Source organism: Ranitomeya variabilis, chromosome 1 (genome assembly GCF_051348905.1).
Source record: "Ranitomeya variabilis isolate aRanVar5 chromosome 1, aRanVar5.hap1, whole genome shotgun sequence".
NCBI lineage: Eukaryota > Metazoa > Chordata > Amphibia > Anura > Dendrobatidae > Ranitomeya > Ranitomeya variabilis.
Window position 1 is genome coordinate 356,097,757 of NC_135232.1, and position 22,127 is coordinate 356,119,883.

General features: G+C 42.0%; 2 long non-coding RNA genes across 3 annotated transcripts in view; one reads left to right on the forward strand and one right to left on the reverse strand.

Moving 5' to 3' along the window:
* LOC143794018 (uncharacterized) overlaps positions 1–22,127 on the reverse strand; it is a 443,398-nt gene that overhangs the window by 18,139 nt on the left and 403,132 nt on the right. The window lies entirely within an intron of this gene.
* Positions 16,690–21,166, forward strand: LOC143794017 (uncharacterized). 2 transcript variants are annotated; one of them, XR_013220381.1, is made up of 3 exons: positions 16,690–17,589; positions 17,978–18,116; positions 19,947–21,166. It is a non-coding gene; the product is annotated as an uncharacterized LOC143794017 (long non-coding RNA). The 2 variants fall into 2 exon arrangements; XR_013220382.1 differs by having other exon boundaries at positions 16,690–17,329.

Sequence of the window (22,127 nt, forward strand, 5' to 3'; positions counted from 1 at the left end):
CAAGAACCCCCACACCAACTAACGGTGTGAGGGGAGAAGCTCAGCCCTCTAGAGCTACCAGCAAGCAAGGAAATCACATATTAGCAAGCTGGACAAGGACAGATAATAAACCAAGAAACATATTGAACACTGATGATCAAAAAATGAACAAACAGAAACTTAGCTTCTCTTCGAGAGACTGATAACGAAGGTAGTCAGGAGAGATCAAAATAGAGAAAAAAAAAAGGTTGAGTTCCAGCTCCTTAAAACAATTCTTTTATTGAATCCAAATATAAAGATGGCTTTGATAAAGATCATTCTGATCGAAACGCGTAGCCGTTAAAGCTCTGTCATCCCGGGCACTTATTGGTGGGAGTCATACACCATGGACATTTGGATTTTATATTTGGATTCAATAAAATAATTGTTTTAAGGAGCTGGAACTCAACCTTTTTTTTTTTCTCTTCAATGAACATTACGTCTGCCTGCAGCGGAGTTCCGTGCACCTGCGGTGATTACTGGTGGGCTGGCTACCTCCTTTTCTAGAGATCAAAATAGCACTGAATACATTGACAGCAGGCAACAACTGAAAGTCCAGGTGAGCTAAATAGGAAACCAACTAGCAGATAACGAGACAGCTGATCCCAGCCACAGACCTGCAGAATGACAAAACGAGCCACCAGAGGGAGCCCAAAGATAGCACTCACACAGTACCACTTGTGACCACAAGAGGGAGCCCAAAAACAGAGTTCACAACAGTACCCCCCCCCTTGAGGAGGGGTCACCGAACCCTCATCAAAACCCCCAGGGCGATCAGGATGAGCAACATGGAAGGCATGAACCAAATCGGCCGCATGAACATCAGAGGCGACAACCCAGGAATTATCCTCCTGACAATAGCCCTTCCACTTAACCAAATACTGAAGCCTCCATCTAGAAATACGAGAATCCAAGATCTTCTCCACTACGTACTCCAATTCTCCCTCAACCAGCACCGGAGCAGGGGGCTCAACAGAAGGAACCACAGGCACCACATACCTCCGCAACAAAGACCTATGGAACACATTATGAATGGCAAACGACGCTGGGAGGTCCAAACGAAATGACACAGGGTTAAGGATTTCCAAAATCTTATAAGGACCGATGAAGCGAGGCTTGAACTTAGGAGAGGAGACCTTCATAGGAACATACCGAGAAGACAGCCATACCAAATCCCCAACACGAAGTCGGGGACCCACACCGCGATGGCGGTTGGCAAAGCGCTGAGCCTTCTCCTGTGACAACTTCAAATTGTCCACCACATGGTTCCAAATCTGCTGCAACCTATCCACCACAGAATCCACCCCAGGACAGTCAGACGGCTCCACCTGACCCGAGGAAAAACGAGGATGAAAGCCAGAATTACAAAAAAAAGGCGAAACCAAAGTAGCAGACCTAGCCCGATTATTAAGGGCAAACTCGGCCAATGGCAAAAAAGTAACCCAATCATCCTGATCAGCAGAAACAAAACATCTTAAATAAGTTTCCGAGGTCTGATTAGTTCGCTCAGTTTGGCCATTCGTCTGAGGATGGAAGGCAGACGAAAAAGACAAGTCAATGCCCATCTTAGCACAAAAGATCCGCCAAAATCTGGACACAAACTGGGATCCTCTGTCAGACACAATATTTTCAGGGATGCCGTCCAAGCGAACCACATTCTGAAAAAATAGAGGAACCAAATCAGAGGAGGAAGGCAACTTAGGCAAGGGCACCAAATGGACCATTTTAGAAAAATGATCACACACCACCCAGATGACAGATATTCTCTGAGAGACTGGAAGATCCAAAATAAAATCCATGGAAATGTGCGTCCAAGGCCTCTTCGGGACAGGCAAAGGCAAAAGCAAACCGCTGGCACGAGAACAGCAAGGCTTAGCCCGAGCACAAATCCCACAGGACTGCACAAAGGAACGCACATCCCGTGACAAGGAAGGCCACCAGAAGGATCTAGCCACCAAATCTCTGGTACCAAAAATCCCAGGATGACCTGCCAACACCGAAGAATGAACCTCGGAAATAACTCTGCTGGTCCATCTATCTGGGACAAACAGTCTCTCTGGTGGACAACGGTCAGGTCTATCCGCCTGAAATTCCTGCAGCACTCATCGCAAATCTGGGGAAATGGCAGACAAAATCACTCCCTCTCTGAGGATACCAGCCGGCTCTGAAACTCCCGGAGAGTCAGGCATAAAACTCCTAGAAAGAGCATCAGCCTTCACGTTCTTCGAACCAGGCAGGTACGAGACCACGAAATCGAAACGGGAGAAAAACAACGACCAACGAGCCTGTCTAGGATTCAGCCGCTTGGCAGACTCGAGATAGATCAGTTTTTTGTGATCAGTCAAGACCACCACACGATGCTTAGCTCCCTCGAGCCAATGTCGCCACTCCTCAAATGCCCACTTCATAGCCAACAACTCCCGATTACCAACATCATAATTCCGCTCGGCAGGCGAAAACTTTCTTGAAAAGAAAGCACAAGGCTTCATCACAGAGCAATCAGAGATTCTCTGCGACAAAACAGCCCCTGCTCCAATCTCAGAAGCATCAACCTCGACCTGAAAAGGAAGAGAGATATCAGGCTGACATAAAACTGGAGCCGAAGAAAACCGGCGCTTCAGCTCCTGAAAGGCTTGCACGGCCGCAGAAGACCAATTAGTCACATCAGAACCCTTCTTGGTCAAATCCGTCAAGGGTTTAACCACGACAGAAAAATTAGCAATGAAGCGACGGTAAAAATTAGCAAAACCCAAGAACTTCTGAAGACTCTTAACAGATGTAGGCCGAGTCCAGTCATGAATAGCCTGGACCTTGACTGGGTCCATCTCAATAGTAGAAGGAGAAAAAATAAAACCCAAAAAGGAAACCTTCTGTACTCCGAAGAGACATTTTGAGCCCTTCACAAATAAGGCATTAGCACGCAGGACCTGAAATACCATCCTGACCTGCTTCACATGGGACTCCCAATCCTCAGAAAAGACCAAAATGTCATCCAGATACACAATCATAAATTTATCCAGATATTCTCGGAAGATGTCATGCATGAAGGACTGAAACACAGAAGGAGCATTAGAGAGTCCAAAAGGCATCACCAAGTACTCAAAATGGCCTTCGGGTGTATTAAATGCTGTTTTCCATTTATCCCCCTGCTTAATACGCACAAGGTTATACGCACCACGAAGATCTATCTTGGTGAACCAACTGGACCCCTTAATCCGAGCAAACAGATCAGACAATAATGGCAAAGGATACTGAAATTTGACCGTGATTTTATTTAGAAGACGATAATCTATACAAGGTCTCAGAGAACCATCCTTCTTGGCCACAAAAAAGAATCCTGCACCAAGAGGGGATGAGGACGGCCGAATATGTCCCTTCTCCAAAGACTCCTTTATATAACTCCGCATAGCGCCATGTTCTGGTACAGACAAATTAAAAAGTCGTCCCTTAGGGAACTTACTACCAGGAATCAAATTTATAGCACAATCACAATCCCTATGAGGAGGCAGGGCACCGGATCTGGGCTCATCAAATACATCCTGGTAGTCTGACAAAAACTCAGGGACCTCAGAAGGAGTGGAAGAAGCAATTGACACCAAAGAAGCATCGCCATGAATTCCCTGGCAACCCCAACTTGACACAGACATAGCTTTCCAATCCAGAACTGGATTATGGGCCTGCAACCATGGCAGACCCAAAACGACAACATCATGCAAATTATGCAGCACAAGAAAGCGAATCACCTCCTGATGTACAGGAGTCATACACATGGTCACTTGAGTCCAATACTGAGGCTTATTCTCAGCCAATGGTGTAGCATCAATTCCCCTCAGTGGAATAGGGAATTTAAAAGGCTCCAGGACCAAACCACAGCGCCTGGCAAACGACAAATCCATCAGATTCAGGGCAGCACCTGAATCCACAAAAGCCATAACCGAGTAGGATGACAAAGAACAAATTAAAGTAACAGACAAAATGAATTTAGGCTGTATAGTACCAACGGTGACAGATTTAGCGATTTTTTTTAAGCGCTTAGAGCATGCTGAGATAACATGAGTAGAATCACCACAGTAAAAGCACAACCCATTTTGACGTCTATGACTTTGCCGCTCAATTCTGGTCAGAATTCTGTCACATTGCATAGACTCAGGTCTCTGTTCAGAAAACACCGCCAGATGGTGCGCAGATTTGCGCTCCCGCAAACGCCGATCAATCTGAATGGCCAAAGCCATTGAGTCATTCAGACTTGCAGGCATGGGGAACCCCACCATAACATTCTTAATGGCTTCAGAAAGACCTTCTCTGAAATTTGCAGCCAGGGCACACTCATTCCATTGAGTAAGCACTGACCATTTCCAAAATTTTTGACAATACACCTCTGCTTCATCCTGTCCCTGAGATAGGGCCAGCAAAGCCTTTTCTGCCTGGTTCTCAAGATTAGGTTCCTCATAAAGCAGTCCAAGCGCCAGAAAAAACGCATCCACATTCAGCAATGCAGGATCTCCTGGCGCCAGGGAGAAAGCCCAATCTTGAGGGTCGCCACGTAACAAGGAGATAACAATTTTAACTTGCTGAGCGGAATCACCAGAGGAACGAGGTCTCAAGGAAAGAAATAATTTACAATTATTCTTAAAATTCAGAAACCTAGATCTATCTCCAGAAAACAACTCCGGAATAGGTATTTTTGGCTCTGACATAGGACTGTGAACAACAAAATCCTGAATGCTTTGCACCCTTGCAGCAAGATGATCCACACTAGAAGTCAGACTCTGAATATCCATGTCTGCAGCTGAACTCAAAGCCACCCAGAGATTAAGGGGATGAGAGAAGCTGGACAGACTGCAGCAAAGGGAGGAAAAAACAAAAAAAATTGCACTCAGGACTTCTCTTATCCCACTTCTGCGATGCATTAAACACTCTTTGGCCTGCTGTACTGTTATGATCCTTAGTGGCTGAGGATCACAGAACTGACGAGCTAAGTAACTGAACATAGAAAGAGCTCTAGGGAGGTGGTAACTGGACTGACCGCAATCCTGATTCTAACCAAACACACTAAAGGTAGCCGGTGAACGTGCCTGAATTCCTAGACGTCACGACGCAGCCTGAGAAACTAGCTACCCCTAGAGATAGAAAGTAAGACCTCACTTGCCTCAGAGAAATAACCCCAAAGATATAGAAAGCCCCCAACAAATAATAACGGTGAGGTAAGGGGAAAATACAAACGTAGAAATGAAAACAGATTCAGCAAATGAGGCCCGCTAGTACTAGATAGCAGAAGACAGATAGGAAACTGTGCGGTCAGTAGAAAACCCTATACAAAATATCCACGCTGAGAATTCAAGAACCTCCACACCAACTAACGGTGTGAGGGGAGAAACTCAGCCCTCTAGAGCTACCAGCAAGCAAGGAAATCAAATATTAGCAAGCTGGACAAGGACAGATAATAAACCAAGAAACATATTGAACACTGATGATCAAAAAATGAACAAACAGAAACTTAGCTTCTCTTGGAGAGACTGATAACGAAGGTAGTCAGGAGAGATCAAAATAGCACTGAATACATCGACAGCAGGCAACAACTGAAAGTCCAGGTGAGCTAAATAGGAAACCAACTAGCAGATAACGAGACAGCTGATCCCAGCCACAGACCTGCAGAATGACAAAAAGAGCCACCAGAGGGAGCCCAAAGATAGCACTCACACAGTACCACTTGTGACCACAAGAGGGAGCCCAAAAACAGAGTTCACAACACCCTGGGGCCTGAGGTTCCCCACCCCTGCTTTAATGGGCCTTCAGCTACTAAAGCTTGCCCTACGCACAAGGTAATTGAGGTCCATATTCACACATTTTGGTTGGACCAACTGAAGCCTTATACCATGGATTTAATAATCCTTACTGTCCCCGACATGTTGAGCATACCTGGTTCTTCGGGCTTCCCCAATATAACTGCTACAGAGGTTTCTGGTGCCATCATTCTCTCTATTAAAATTGCTATGACCCTCTGGTTGTTTTTTAGATGAAAAGACATAGATGTTGAGTAGTTATCAAACAGGTAGGTGGCACACCCAGTAAAACAGAATTAGATTGAGAAGGATGCTAGTTCATATGGAGCCAACCACTGAGGTCCCATAGACCAATAGTAGACAGAGTGAAGGAGCTGCACGATTAAAGGCACTTGAAGAAACAGGCGCTTCTTGCAAAATTAGAATATTGAATGTTAATTCATTTCAGTTCTTCAATGCAAAAAGTGAAACTCATATATTATATAGAGTCATTACAAACAGAGTGATCTATTTCAAGTGTTTATTTTTGTTAATGTTGATGATTATGGCTTACAGCCAATGAAAACCCAAAAGACATTATCTCAGTAAATTAGAGTAATTAACAAAAAACACCTGCAAAGGCTTCCTAAGCATTAAAAAAGCTCCCTTAGTCTCTTTCAGTAGACTCCACAATCATGGGGAAGACTGCTTGCTTGAAAGATGTCCAGAAGGCAGTCATTGACAGACCCCACAAGGACGGTAAGCCACAAAAGGTAATTGACAAAGAAGCTGGCTGTTCACAGAGTGCTGTATCCAAGTATATTAATGGAAAGTTGAATGGAAGGAAAAAGTGTGGTAGAAAAAGGTGCACAAGAAACCTGGATAACTGCAGCCTTAAAGGATTGTTAAGAAAAGGCCATTCAAAAATTGGGGGGAGATTCACAAGGAGTGGACTGCTGATGGAGTCATTGCTTCAAGAGTCATACACACACATATATCCAGGACATGAGCTACAAGTGTCATATTCCTTGTGTCTAGGCACTCATGACCAATAGACAATGAAAGGAGTGTCTTACCTGGGCCAAGGGGAAAAAGAACTGGAGTGTTGCTCAGTGAATCAAGGTGTTGTTTTCTGATGAAAGTAAATGTTGCATTTTATTTGGAAATCAAAGTCCCAGAGTCTGAAGGAAGAGTGGAGAGGCACACAAAGTTTCCACAATCAGTGATGAATTGGGGAGCCATGTCATTTGCTGGTGTAGGTCCACTGTGTTTTATCAAGACCAAAGTCAGCGCAGCCATCTATGAGGAAATTTTAGAGCACTTCATCCTTCTCTCTGCCGAAAAGCTTTTTGGAAATGGAAATTTCATTCTCCAGCAGGGCTTGGCACCTGTCCACACTGCCAAAAGTACCAATACCTGGTTCAAAAACAACAGTATAACTGTGCGTGATTGGACAGCAGTATTATCAAGAGGAAGATGAGAGACACCAGACCTAACAATGCAGAACGAGCTGAAGGCTGCTATCAAAGCAACCTGGGCTTCCATAACACCTCAGCAGTGCTGCAGACTGAACGCCTCCATGTCACGCCGCATTGATGCAGTGATTGAAGCAAAAGGAGCCAGGACCAAGTATTGAGGTCATTTACTGAACATATCCCGCTCCCCAGAGTCCTGGTCGTTGCAGTAATGTCATTCTTCCACCAGGGGGAGTGATATTACGTCTGATGGCACTAAAAGAGTTCACCTTACCAGGTATCACAAAACACACACTACACTTCACACTCCAGTCCACCAGGGGGAGCCTTGCTCCTATCTATTAGGGCACTCCTCACATTAGGGTAAAACTGGTGGGTTGGATAGGAAGTTAGGCAGAAGCTGACTGGGCTCCGCCCAGGCAACACCTGTCAGGCAGACAGGGGGAAAGGAGGAACATCTGAGCTGCAGACAGGGGGTCCCTGTCAGAGGTGGGATCCTGGCAGAGGCCTAGCACGAGACAGAGAGACACGGAGCTGCACCTGCCCCACGTGTGGCAGCATCCTAAGAAAGGACAAGAAAGGAATTGTATTGTGGAGAGTGAGAAACGAAGTCACAGCACAAGGAGAAAACACCGGGAGGAGTTCTGCCCTGAAATAGGCTGCCTCCTTCTGAGGCGCGTAGCCGGTGGCCGGAACACCGAGGGAGTAATTGACTCTATGCATTACTTCACAGACTGGCAGGACAGTCAATTCCAAGTTGGCTGCCCGACCTAAATACCTATGAAGACACAGTGGCAAATTGTGGGGGTCGGGGCGTCTCTAGGGTCCCTATAAACAAGCCTCAGGCCATCAGTCATACGGGTTGTCCTATCCATACCATCTGGGGGACAGAGAGGAAGAAATAACATCTAGAACATCTACAAGAGTTGTGAGGACCTTACCGGGAAGCTCAGCAGGGAGGTACTACAACACACAGGCGCTAGTAGGAAGGCTACTGATTTCCACCTGGATAAGGGCACTCTGGATTTGCCTTCGGACCGGCTGGACTCTGCCTGCCCTGTGATCTGTACCTTGGACTGTGGATGCTGAAGTCTTCAGTAAAAGGTAAAGAGACTGCACCATTTGTGTCCTCGTTATTCACTGCGCCTTACACCATCACCATCTACACCTCTGGGAAGCCCAGGGGATACAATTCACCTGTGGGAAGGTATACCATCTAGCTGCCAATCCATCACCCCAGTGGACCCCTAAGCAGCGTCGGTCACCCTGACCGAATACCACAGGCGGCGTCACGAACATCATATAAACTTTTCCTTTTATTGGACGCCCCTCAAAGGGCCATGGACCGGGTCGTGCCACCGTGACATCCCCCGAACCGAAGGACCCGGTGCCGAGTACCCCATTGCCCTGACGTGGGGGTGCTCCACATACATTTCAGTAGGCCAACATTTCAAATTTGAAAATAATTTTTCAAGCTGGTGTTATAAAGTATTGTTATTTACTGAGATAATGACCTTTGGGTTTTCATTGGCTGTAAGCCATAATCATCAACTTTAACAGAAATAAACACTTGAAATAGATCCTTCTATTTGTAATGACTCAATATAATATGAGTTTCACTTTTTGTATTGAGGAGCTGAAATATATTAGGCCCCTTTCACACATCAGTTTTTTGCCATCAGTCACAATCCATTGGCTCGATGGATCCTTCGCAGATTGTGAAAAACTGATGCGACGGATTCGTTTTTTCGATGGATCCGACTAGCGGATCTGGCTAAATAAATCGGAGCATACTCAGTTAAAAAAAACGGAATCCGTTTCCGGATTCCGTCATTTGATGGATCAGGTGCCCATAGGCTTCCATTCGAGCAAACGACGGACGGCGACGGGTCCGTCGCTGTCCGTGCTTTCGACGTACACAAAAAACGATACTTTGCCCATTGTCTCCGGCTGCCGGACAAACAATTTTTGACAGATCCAGCGAATGACGGATGAAACATGAGGCCATCCATCGCAATCCGTCCCTAGTACAAGCCTATGAGAAAAAACGGATCTGGAGGCATCAGTCGCTGGATTCGTTTTTTAAAAAATTCGACAGATTACCACTGATAGAAAAAACTGATGTGTGAAAGGGGCCTTAACTTTTTGATGATATTCTATTTTTGTGAGAAGCACCTTTATGTCAAAAGGGTCCAGGCTGCAGAGTGGGATTCTCCCAAAAAGGGACAACCAGGTGTCATACTGCAGGCCTTGATATACATGCATCCCAGTTGTCCTTGTTTTGGGAGAATCCCACCCTGCAGCCTGTACCTGTTTGATCTATATGCATTGAACATAGCCTATATGACTGATGAAGGGTCTTCACACGAAAAGTTAACGGAATACTTTACTTGCTGCAGTGTAAACAATGGATATGAAATACTGCCAATAAATCCTATTTGAAGCATCTCCAAGTGCTTTAAGTCATTCAGTATGGTGACGCCAAAAAGTATAATCCCCAACTGTGACCCCCTCATAGCCTTCCATGCAGTATAATAGGCCAAACAGTATAATTGCCCCCAAACACCCCTTTGCACAGTGGATTCAAGAAGAATAAGTCATGTTTAACTAACATGGTGGGTTTCTATGAGGAGGTACTGTGAGTGCAAATCTGGATGTTGGTAATGCGGCTGATGTGATTTATCTGGACTATGCAAAGGCATTTGATACAGTTTCACATAACAGCCTTATACTGAAGCCACAGAAGCAGGCACTGGGGGAAACTATGTGCAGATGGGTAGAGGAATAGGCAAAATGACAGGAAACAAAGAATCGTCATAAATGGTATGTTCTCTAAGTGGTATATAGTCAGCAGTGAGGTACTGCAGGAATCTGTGCTAGGACCGATTTTTCTTAACCTCTTTATTAATGACCCAGTGGATGAGATTGACAGTAAAGTGTCAGTCTTTGTCAGTCTTTGCTGATGACACCAAACTATGTAGGATACTAAAATCTGACCTTAACATTACAATATTGCAAAACGATCTGAACAAGATGACTGTATGGTCAAACACTTGGCAAAATAGATTTAATGTAGATAAATGTAGAGTGATTGACCTTGGACGGAGTAATTCTATTGATGCAAATACATTAAATAGGAGTATACTCAATGCCAAGCAGCAGCCACAAAAGCAAACAAGATTTTAGGATGTATGAAAAGAGAGGTAAAATCCCGCGATCCCAACGTATCATTACCCCTTTATAAATCACTGGTGAGGCCACATCTAGAATATCGGATCCAGTTTTGGGACCCACATTTTAAAATGGATATTCAGAAATTAGAGTCAGTTCAAAGGCGGGCAACTAGGTTATTACAAGGGATGAAAGGCCACTCATATGATGAAAGGTTTTAAAAGTTGGGATTGTTTAGCTTAGAAAAAATAAGCCTCTAATGAGATCTCGTTTGCATTTATAAATATATGTGTGGCCAGAACAAAACACTGGCACATGACTTATTCCTTCGAAAGACCATACTAAGGACTAGGGGGCACTCATTATGAGTAGAAGAAAGGCGATTCCGGCAGCTAAATAGGAAAGGGTTCTTTACGGTTAGAGCAGTCAGACTGTGGAATGCTCTACCCCAAGAGGTAGTAATAGCAGACATTATGACAGCTTTTAAAAAAGGGCTGGATGATTTCCTTGATACATATAACATTGCGTGTTATAGTTAAATTAGTGACAAAATGTATAATTGGTGGAGAAAAGTTGAGCTTAATGGTCCTAGGTCTTTTTTCAACCTATTTAACTATGTATGATGAACCTGACACAATATTCACACTGTATAATTGCATGCAGACATTATAAAGACCCTCAAATAGCCATCCATGAAGTCTAAAGGCTCCCTCATAGACCTCCAAATATTATTATGGCCCCCACATAGCCCTCTAATTAGTATAATGGCCTTCACATATCCCTTCAAATATTATAATAGCATAATAGCGCCCACATAGTCTTCTATATAGTATAATGGGTCCCACATTGCCTTCCATATAGTATAATGTATCCCCCATAGTCCTCCATATGGTAGAATGGGCCCCACATTGTCCTCCATATAGTATAATTTACTCCCCATAGTCCTCCATATAGTTTAAAGCATCATCATAGTCCTCCGTATAAGGCATCCCCATTGTTATACATATAGTATAATGCACCTCCATAGTCCTCTATATAATATAATGCACCCTACATAGTTCACCATATAATGTAATGCACCCTACTTAGTCCTGCATTTATATTGCACCCTCCTTAGTCCTCCATATAAAATGCACCCTCTTTAGTCCCTCCATATGTAATGCACCCCACATAGTCCTCCATATGGTATATTGCACCTCCATAGTCCTAATATACAGTATAATGCACCCCATAGTTCTCCATATAGTATACTGCACCTCCCATAGTCCTCCATATAGTATAATGCACAGCCATTAGTCTTCCATATAGTATAATACACCTCCATATTAGTATAATACACAGCCCATATCCTTCATATAATATAATGCACAGCGCATAGTCCTCCATATAGTATAATGCATCTTCATACATAATGCACAGTTCATTGTCCTCCATATTTGTATAATACACAGCCCATATCCTTCATACAATACAATATAATGCACAGCCAATAGTCCTTCATATAGTATAATGCACAGACCACAATCCTCCATATAGTACAATGCACAGCCCATAGTCATCCATGTAGAAGTTTGGCCACCATGTCCTCACTGATTTAAAAAAAGAAAAAGTTCTGATGCAAGTGCTATGAAGTGATGTAATCACACCCACTGGGCTGAGATGTCAGATCTCTGACAAGAGGGAGAATAATGGAGGATGGAGCGAAGCGCTCCCTCTTTCATCATGTTGGCGCTGGTACCGGGCCCCTGACTCACAGGCTCCATAGTGGCTGCATGGTCTGCCGCTTTTGTCGGTACGCTACTAATCACTACTTTGCAGGAGGTTTATGTAAACATTGCCAACTGTCCTGCGAGTTCCAGTAAAAAGGGAGGTCTCTGCCTTGTTTAGGCACCTCCTGAATGTTCCAGTAGGGTAGTATCGGTAATATGGACATACTGTAGACATGCTTTATACTGGTTCTTGGAATGCAAGAAACCCAAATACTGTGAATGGCAATTAACTTTTTTATGAACAACTGTATAAGTTATCTATGATTAGTTAAAAGAATCTTTTTCTAGAACCTACAGACACTTGTCTATGTGAAGTGTCCAGTATTGCAGCGCATGCACACTGCCGTAAATGGGGCTGAGCTGCCATACCATACAGATCCAAAGGATAAAATCGGTGTCGTTCCTAACACTCCGTTAAGTTTCATATATCGTGCAGCGGGGTTTTATGTTCTTTTCATACACTTTGGCCATGATATAAAGTATCCACGCACCATTTGTACTTTAATTTAAGCAATATATGTAGACTGCATTAAAGTAACACTATGTACTTTCAAAGTTGCAAGTACGGAATTTGTTTTTAATGTTTATATTTTTGCAAAAAAAGGTGAAAAGTAAACAGTATGAAATAACCTGCAAGTGCATGATCACCTAGTTACCTTTCTCTAGGCACCTGAAGCACGCCACCTACATTTCTTAAACACCTAGAATACTTTTCAAGTGTCAAGTCAGTTTTGCACTGACGTATATAAGACGTGCCCCCTAGGTGTCAGTGCTATTGTGCCTTGGATAACTGTTTTCCTTAATGTAACTTTAGTATTTGTGCCAGAATTGACAAATTCTGCAGTGTCACAATTGTATTCATTACTGGGTTGCAGGTAGTACATATAGTTCTATGGGAGGACGTAACATGGCTTTATTGGTATTGCTCAATGCTGTCTATCACCGTGGGCTCGATCAGATGAGCAAATAGTACGGGGAGTGTGCTGTCAGAGGGAAAATTGGACAGAACACTGTCCAATGTAAAACAATAGGACTAATCAGATGACAGGTTTTTTTTACACTGGCCGAGTGTCCTTGTACTATTCTCCCTCGTATCTCGTCCGTGCCCATTCAAATCTATGGGGGCATAGAAAAAAATCAAATCCCTTATAGATCATCTGTGTAGTATGCGGTTTTACTATTGATCTGTAATGCCACACTGACTTAAAAAAATTTTCCTGTGCACATCTAAAAAACATATTCATCTGTTGGGTAGAGCTGGGCTCAGTAATCTATTAATTACAGTCTCCATTACTGTGGTCAGTATGCTGGTAATGGTGCCAGGGGGATGCAGGGGGATTTTAATATGTGTGTGTGCACAGTGCAGAAACTTCATAGGATGACATTTACTGCTCCTGTTTACATTAGAGTTTGGGTGAATATGAAATTTGGGATTTATTACTCCGTTATTTCTTTTACACACCCATACAGTTTTTGTTACTTTGCTATAGCAGCAAAGAACAGCGAAGGACCTCATATGGCTTTAGAAATATCATGTAATGGAGCAGGATTTGAAGGGGTTTTTCGGTCTTAACCTACAAGTCTGCAGTCGCTCTATGTGTGGCTATTGAGTGGCCGTAACTAATAAACACATTGCGAAGAACTAGGACAAGATCATTCAGATGAGTGATCTACTCATTACAATTTCCAGAACTGTGGCCAATACACTGGTAGTGGTGCCAGGGACATCTCGTGATGTAAGAGGTTTTTAACTTGATTTTAATATGTGCGTATACACAGTGCAGAAACTTAAAAATCATATGTACTTTTCCTGCTTTCTTCAGCATTTAGTTAGAGGGTTTATTTGAGTATTTAATTAAGTATATTAATGTATAGAAATGAGTCTATTGAGAAGTTGCAGCCTGATCGAATTGAATGGTTGCAAGGCCTAGTCTGTTTCAATAGAACTCAAAAGATGTATACATTTAGGCCCCGGTCACACGATCAGTATTTTGTCAGTATTTTACACCAGTATTTGTAAGTCAGAACCCAGAAGCTGCCAGCTTTCAGTTATACAGGCATGCCGGTGCAATTACAGTCAGCGCTCACAGCCGGCTGTCAGTCCTGGGGCGTGCTTACGTCCGTCTGACACTCTTTAATTGCTCCAGGTACGCCTAAATGACTGAAAGCCAGTGGCTCCCGGGAAAAATAAAGTTCATTTTCTTCCGGATGCTGCAGTACTGCGGCCGGGCACCTGAGAGGAGATCAGAAAATCACAGCGAAAAAAAATGTACAAACTTCCCATCAAACGTTCATAGCGGGCTGACTGGATTGTTAGTTAACTCTTTCTGCAGCCAGCAATCGTCAGTGCTTAAAAAGTAAAGTAAAGGCTGGCATCAACAACAGATACACAATACGGTGATACTTATGTGCACTGTAAGCTACTGGTAACACTTGAATCCAATAAGGCAGCGTATATAAAAAGAAGACCATACTCGAATGTCTGTATATGACAAAAAAATATTCTGGTAAAAAAAATATTCATTATTTGGATTGCCAAAAAATATGAATAGAAACATTGGAAATATGGACAAAAACATATATCAAATCACTGTAAAAACCCCAACCAAAGGGGACCATTCTCTTTTTAGCAATGGTTATGACCCACCACAACACAACTTTCTCAGATAAATAATAACCAGATAAAAAATGCTAAGGCTAAGTTCACACAAGTGCATAAAATATTCGCCCTCCCAACAATGGACGATTTTCCATCTACATTGTCATCAGCATGACACCGATATATAATCTGTATGTCCATTTTTTTATATTCGCGTGGCATACATATGACATTTGCTTTTATACGGCAGAAGTTAATAAAATTCACAAGACTAAATACAGTTTCCTGTGCTAAATAATTGCAATGTATCTGTGAAAATCGAATGCTACACGGTCGGGATTTTTTGTGCACTCATAGACTTGAATTTCATCTGAAATACAAAACAAAATGCCGAAAATATGGTTGTGTGAATATACTATAGCCTAATGTTATGTGCACACGGAAAAGCGGAAAAGTCACAAAATATTAGCACAATGTAGGGCTCGGCTAAATTTTAGCGATTTTGGAGTTCTCATGCCAATTGCTTTCAGAAAATTCTTCAGAAAATTCTTTATGAGAAGCGTAAGTAAGAAGTGTAAGACGTAAGAATAGTGTCGAGGAGGAAATGGAGACACACCACTTTTCATGCGCCATTAATTCATTAAGTGACTTGTGCATCTTAACGAATCAAGAGCATCTGGTTCGAGCATGTCCCCTCATCAAGACGGGCATGAAAAACACCAGTCTTCATGAATTGGGGCCAAAGTTTTTGAGGAGTTTTGAGATTTGGAGGCGGATTGGAGAGTTTCTGCTCAAAATAAATCTGTGTACACATAACCTAACAAGATTTTTTATGTCGTGAATAATGTAATTAGCCCATACATTAAGCAAAATAAAATGCAAAATAACAAAATCAATGGTCTGCTGTAAATTGGCATAAAGCAGAATAACTCCATGCTTCTGTTAGAACTAATGTAGTCAACCCTCTCCAGCATGTTGAAGGCACTGCACCCACTGCAGTCAGGATTTTTCCTGGAACTTCCAAAGTATTTTATGAAAAATCATTCTTAGAAAAGAGGGGGCAGACTTTGCACTTTCCCATTGTTGATCATTATCTTTGAATACCACAGTGTATGGTGCGCTGGTCGTAGCTCTACAGACTTTGTTCAGGCCCCTCCTCAGCCCTCCATGTTTCATGATCAGAAAAGGCTCCAGGTTTAGTAGTATAGAAGAAATAGTATGGATTATTCTGCTGGAGGTGACACCCTGCTATCGGGGTGAGACCCTTCCATCATGTAGCAATATACATTCCTTCCGTAAATTGGTGCCACCTCTACTACAGGTTAAATGAGAGAGTTGGAACAATATGTACTGCTTTACTTATTGTCCTCTTCAAATAGTATAATTGAGGGGCTGTTCTTTCACTGCCTGTACACACTGAAACAATGGTGGCACATTTCTTTTCCTCAACGATATTCTGGAAGTGGTTAAAATCTCCTTTTGTTTATAAGCGCATTGTGTGCCAAGTATCCACGCTAGACTCTCTGTGCTCCTGGCAGAACGTTGTGTTTTAGGAGCTTCTCGCGCGCACATTTTGCTATCACGTTATACTATATAATAAGGTGAGGTGAGTTTATATTTGCTATCCCATGCAGAGATGGTAAAATTCTGTTTGCACATGTTAAGGTCACACATTAGGAGCCTGGAAGGAACAAACCCATTTGACTTTCTCACAGTGACACAATTCTATCTGGCTGCCGTCCAAGACTTTAAAAAAAAAGATCCTGTATGGATTTCTGCCAAGAAAGCTCAAGGCAAAAAGCTCCACCAGAGTTCAGAACATATTCCTATGAAATCATCTGACATCAGAACATATGAGACTCGGGCGTCCCGGGTCTCAGCACAAACTGCTCATAAACACATCTGAGAACGTCTCCACCAGCATTACGGGGCTGTCTGTCTGGTTAATTGGAAACTTCAGCGAGATCCAGCCTCCAGATAATGTTGTGTTCCTGTGTGCTACACACTTGTTATCCAACGTGTTTATGTGCTAAATATGGCGTGTTGTTCTGAATGGTTAAAAGGCCCCTGCGCAGATAAAGACATGGAGGGGGCAGTTCTAGAAGCCGGGATTGAAGCTTTCCCTCGGACAACTACGCAAGTTGCACAATCTACCTTCATGTTTGTTATTCTTCTTGGAATACTGATCATAACATAGTCTGCTGACCAGAAGAGAAAAATAAGTTGTTTGCTTTCTCTTATTTTCCTGGGTTACCAGAGTTTATCTCTAAATTACCAGATCAAATTATCAGTCTCCTAATCCAGTGTGTTTTTCTCAGCTTTTCAGCTTCTTCTAATCTCTCTGATATCTAGACAATAAGCAATCTGCCCATCTGGTCCCTGTGCTGCAGTTGCTAGGAAGCATCTACATGTATCCCGTTATCTCTTGACCTTGCCGCACAGTTTAGGATCCTGGCGGATATTAAAGAGGATGAAGAAAAGAAAAAGGAAGATCCAGCAGGTGCTCAGTGTTAGATCTGAGGCTGCAAAATATGTGTCAGTATTCCAAGATCTTCTTGCATTTTATAAAATGATTTTTGTATTGTTGTGTCAAACGTTGGTTTCACACATCCATGTTTTACGGCTCCAGTATGGACCGCCATGCACAGACGGGCGTGAGTCTACTGACCTGAGCATGACATCCTCATAGCCCTATATGAAGCTTTTGAGTTCAGTTCAGGAGACCTGCGGCTTCTCCCAACATCTTGGAGCGTATTCAGGCCACAAAATGCGGATGAGCTAAAAATTAGCCTACGGTTGTTGGAAAAAGGAGCTAGTTATTATATGTAAATTAGCAGATCCATTTGTGAGCTGCATTATTTTTTCTGATTATTAGGCCATATTCACACGTTCAGTATTTGGTCAGTATTTTACATCAGTATTTGTAAGCCAAAACCAGGAGTGGGTGACGTGTTTCTACTATACTTTTCCTCTGATTGTTCCTCTCCTGGGCCCTATAGGGGGGATTCAGTGTGAGAGAACAGTATGGAGAGGGGGCACAGTATGGAAAGGAGGGAGCATTGTGGAGAGCATGGAGGGACAGCATGGGGTCATATCTTGTGAGGGGCAATTATTTATTCTGGAACTCAGCATAGCGCAAATATTTTTATTTGGGAGCATTATAATGACACTGTTATCCTTAAGGATATCGTGTGGGGATGTGCTGCACAAGACAGGAGAAGATGGAAGTCTGCAGAGATGGCTGTGGATGAGAAAACTCATGGGGTCTGGACAAGATGAAGAAGAAAAGAAAAATTACAACTCCAGAGGCGTCATCTATAAGGTACCTGGATGTAAATGTTTTTTTGTGATACTAATTCTCATATTTTTATTTATGTTAGGAACTTTAAAAGGATTGTACAAGTTTGTGATGAGTCTGCAGTGATTCTTTGTGACTGTAGACTTCTGAATTCTCACAGTGCACACTGCACGCTGTCAGGATTCTCTGGTGCCGGTGATTTGCAAACATGCGGTCACGTGCTGACTAGACATGTGTGGCCGCACTCAATGAAAATGAACTGAGCGAGGCAGGGCATGTCTAGTCAGAATGTGGCCAAAAGTATCCAAATCACATGCTCGTGGAAGGGCAAATCCTAAAAGTGTGCAGTGCATGCACTTTGAGAATTAAGAACCTGCAGCCACAGATTTTCATTATAAAATGAAGCCCTGCAGCCAATCCTAATACCGTGTAATATCCTCACTATCAGGATTCAGCTCTGTTTGCTGGTTCCAGCAGTCATCACATGTTCGCTTCACTCATATACGATTTTCATACTTACGCTGTTACATGACACCGAGCTTCTCTTCCAGATTGTCTTAGTTTTTCACTGAACATTGAATTAGGGAGAGCAGCTTGTCAGCGCGTAACTAAGTGTGTAAATCGCATATGTGCTTTGTAGACTGTAACCGTAGAGAAAGTTTTTAACCTTGATTATTTTTTTTTATTTTAGCTGTTTTGGAGAAATAAAAATGGTTGTAAAGATGGATGTAATTGGTGATAAAATCTTGTTTACGCAATGCAATTTTGATGGAGTATTTGATGCGGTTTTTTTTATTGCAAATAAGGAAAATATTTTCACTTTAACTGTAGAATTTACTGTCAATTTTGAAAAAAAAATCTATTGTGTGAACAGGGCCTCGCATGAATTCAAAAGGTAATCTCAGAGCAATTCCTCATGACCTGGTTGATCATAAACCATCACGAAGTTAATTATTCTGTGGCGATTCCTGGATTATTTAATAAGAAATCACACAAAACAACTTTTGTTTTATGCTTTATGATTTTTTTTTTAACTCAACCTGTTATATAACACTTTACAAAGAACTATCTCCCATATAAGACTTGGAAGAGACAAATCTAGGGCAACACAGTTCTAGGGCAACTCTGAAGCAACAGAGAGACAAAACATTTCTTTTGTATCTTTTTTTTAGTTTATTCCAGTTACCTGGTTGTGTAGTGAAAACTGTATAGTATGGTTTGTTGGGTTTTTTTTTTAGCATGAAGAAGTATAAAATTTAGGTCACATTTATCATAAGAAATTGCAGCGCACGCCATCCAGTATGGCTAATTATTAGTGATCTAGGATTAATCATCCATTTATTTTTTTATTACACTTTCTGTACAGTTATTTTATGCATTTTCCATTAATTTAATCCTTGAAAGGATTTCCCATGAACAAAAGTTCAATTTAATAAATGATAAGATTATCTCAGCACAGGAACATTTTAAGACATCGAATTGTAGAAGTTATTATCCTTCCAAGATCTATTGATTAAAATTAACTTTGGTTTGTGGGAAAACCTCTTTATGTGGTGGATGTATACTGAAATGTTGGTCATTGTTACTTGTATTCCATCTGAATTGTATCAAACATGGCAAAGAAGCTGGAATTCCAATGGATTATGGCCATATTTCATGAAGTCTTTACTGTGTGCGTTGCTTATTGTACACAGTACAGTTTTATGGAAAATTAATGAAAAGAAAGTTCATTTTACTGTATTTGTGAATTCAAGATATGAATAGTGTTAGATCACAAAATTACAATCTAAGACATATTATTGTATCCTGCTATATACATATATATTTATATATATTTCCTATTTTTGTTTTCAGATACCCAGTGCCGTATTTTTCATTAGGCACTGGAGGTCTGGTGCATAGAACAGCAGATTTAAACTTTCCCTCCTCTGCCGGATGGAAGTCTTTGGGAACGGGAGGCAGTGTCGGAACTTCTTTGCATTCCTTTGCATTCGCACACGGAAATGCGAAATGCTTCACTCCCCAGATATTTGCCATTGGGAACATCAGAAAGATTAATAGAAAGTTAGAGCTGGAATGGACCTCCAAGGTCATCGTGTCCAACCCCCTGCTCAATGCAGGATTCACTATGCCATCTCAGACAGATGTCTGGCCAGCCTCTAATTGAAGACTTCCATTGAAGGAGGACTCACCAACTCCTGTGGCAGCCTGTTCCATTCATTGATCACCCTCACTGTCAAAACGTTTTTTCTAATATCTAATCTGTATCTTCTCCCTTTCAGTTTCATTCCATTGCTTCTCTTGTTTCCATGTGCAAATGAGAATATGGATGATCCCTCTACACTGTGACATCCCTTCAGATATTTGTATACAGCTATTAAGTCTATTCTTAGCCTTCTTTTTTTCAAGCTAAACATTCCCGGAACCTGTAACCGTTCCTCATAGGACATACTTTGCAGTCTGTTCACCATCCTGGTAGCTCTTTTGTGAGTTTGCTCCAGTTTTTCAATGCCTTTTTTAAAATGTAATGACCAGAACTGGACAGAATATTCCAGAATGAGTAGAGGGGGATAATTATTTAATTTCCTGGCTCCATCTTTTTTCCTTTTTGAAGATAAGGACAACATTCGCCCTTCTCCAATCTTCTGAGACTTCTCCTGATTTCCAAGATTTTTCAAAAGATTGTGGCTAATGGTTCTGCAATCTCCAATGCTAACTCTTTCAGTACTCTAAGGTGTAATTCTTCTGGATCAGGAGAGTTACATTAATTTAAACTCCATACAAATGGGATGGTTGTTGGATTCCAGGTGATAATGATCATCATTTTAATATGTAGGTTGAAACACAGTCATTAACTGTAACTGGATTTGCTGTGTAGTGGTGTAAAACTGGGTGAGGACTAGCCAAATTGTCCTTTAAGGGTGAGGTTATTGAAGACAATTTCATATCACAGGTCCTAAATAATGGAGTGACTGAGCACAGCATCAAGAATGCATGATTAATGATGTCCTAAATGTTGAGACACTCTATTTGCTAACATACTCTAGAGCAGTGTTCCCCAACTCCGGTCCTCAAGAGCCACCAACAGGTCATCTTTTCAGGATTTCCTTTGTATTGCCCAGGTGATTGAATGCTTGCCCGTCCAGGGGATGCAATTATCACTTTTGCAATACTAAGGAAATCCTGAAAACATGACCTGTTGGTGGCTCTTGAGGACCGGAGTTGGGGAACACTGCTCTAGACATACAGGCAGATACTTATCCATCATGCAATACTATCAGGGAGGTATCTAAATGGCTCCAACACTATTCTGCAGCTGGACAATAATCTCAAACACACAGCGAATGTCATTAAGAACTAACTTCTGCATAAAGAAGAACAAGGAGTCCTGGAAGTGACGGTATGGCCCCCATGGAGTCCTGGTGTCAACATCATCATGTCTGTTTGGGATTGCATTAAGAGATAAAAGGATTTGCACAAGTCTACATCTACAGAAGATCTGTGGTTAGTTCTCCAAATTTTTGGGAATAAGCTTCCTGCTGAGTTCCTTCAGAAGTTTAGAAGAAAAAGTATGGTCTCATTAAATATTGATTTGATTTAGATTTCTCTTTTGTTCATTTACTTTGCATTTTGCTAATTGATAAAAAATAAACTAGTAACACTTCTATTTTGGAAAGCAGTCTCACTTTGCAGCAATTTTTCCACACCTGTCTCAATGTTTGGCACAGTACTGTATATTATATTGTTTCTATATTTGTTGTCCTGTTGATTTATGCAAAGTTTTGCTTATATGGGAACTGTACGTTCCCATTTAAGTTTATTACTTTAACCAAGTGAAAGCTGAGGGGGATGAATAAAGTGTACCTGGAAAACTCCTTTTAGTGTAGCTCAACAGCACTTGTCATAGTTGAGGCTCATGACCTAAATAGATTAAAGGGAACCTGTCACCCCCAAAATCGAGGGTGAGTTAAACCCACCGGCATCAGGGGCTTATCTACAGCATTCTGGCATTCTGTAGATAAGCCCCCCGATGTA